The following is a 1,440-nucleotide window of genomic DNA, read 5'->3' on the forward strand; positions in this document are numbered from 1 at the left end:
CGGGGGGCCCCCCCCCCCCCCCCCCGGACACACGCACTTCTATTGGCAGAGTCTGAAAGGAAGGGCTCCCCCCGCCCCCCTGCAGAAAGTACGCACCTCAGTGCTGCTTCCCAGGGGGAGATCGCCCCGCCGTGCTCTCTTCTCCGCCGGCAGCTGTGCAAACCGGGCCGGCTGGACCGCCACTGACAGCCCCTTAGAGAGTGATTCATGCCTCCCCACCCCTCGCCTGGAGATGGCAGCGGCTTCTCCACTGCGGATGCAGCTGCGGGGCCGGGGAAGCAGCTGGCCAGCAGCTGGAACGTGCCGCTCGGGGCCGGGGGCGGCGCAGCTGGGGCACAGGCACCTGCTACTGCAGCTCCTATTTATGGCAAGGAATACAGCAGGGCTCCCTCCTGGCTGCGGCTGAGTACCTGCCAGCTGCCCTTCCCGCCCAGGAAAGCTGCTCAAGCGAGTCTGTCCTCTGGCTGCTGCCAGTTTGCTGCGAAAAAGAGATCGGGGCTCTCGCAGCCACTCCTCTGGGCCAGGGGCCACCCTGGGCAGCTCCCGGGGTTGCAATAAACTCCCTCCCCCGCCGCCCGTTTCTGCCAGTGCAAGTGCAAGTTCAAGTTCACAGCATGAGCAAGGAGCAAAGCACGCCCCACCCTCCAGATCTGCCAGGGAGCAGCTTGAAACAGCCCTGGTTTATACCCGGGCGCTAGATCGCTCCCCAAGGGGGCTGGGGGATCAGCCAGCAGTGCGCTGGGGGTGTTACAGAGATGGGGGGAGGCAGCTTGCCCCGGCCTCCAGCCTTAAGCAGCGTTTCCCCTCAGGTTTTCTTTCCCCTCAGCTGCCCCCACGCCAAGAGAGGACAGGGTTCCCCTAGGAGGATACCTCTTAGTCACAGGGCCGAGGGGAAACAGGGCAGGTTAGAAGTGGGGGTGGTTTGTTTGCACCATTCCCCCCCGGGGCGATTCGCAGGGTCCCGACAAGAGCTCAGGGTGGGCGATTCTTTCAGAAGAGAGTGGGGAGGCGGGGAAAGAGGGCTCTTCTCCACTGGTCCCTTCTCTTCAATGCAGCCTCAGGACATGAACTAGAGCACATTGAAATCTGTGCAAGCATCAGGTCCTGCTGTGTTTTTTTTGGGTGGGGGGGAGGATTATTTTTAAACCCGATCCCCCCTCTATGAACCTCATACGCTTGACCCAGTGCGGATCCACAGTGGTTCCAGCACTGCCTATTCGGGGGTCGCGAACATTTAGCCTTGCAGGAGTCAGGAGACAGTTTTTTCTTTGGAAAAAAAAATATATATATATAAATCGCTATATATACACACACAGTCTAGCACATAGTTCTCAAATCTTAACCCGTTGTCAAAGCCTTAACCCACCAAGTGAGTCCCATGCGCGGGGTGGGAAGCGCTGTTCTGATATGAGCTTAGCATCCTGGGGCACCCCGAGATCT

This window comes from Alligator sinensis, unplaced genomic scaffold (genome assembly GCF_000455745.1).
Source record: "Alligator sinensis unplaced genomic scaffold, ASM45574v1 scaffold502_1, whole genome shotgun sequence".
NCBI lineage: Eukaryota > Metazoa > Chordata > Crocodylia > Alligatoridae > Alligator > Alligator sinensis.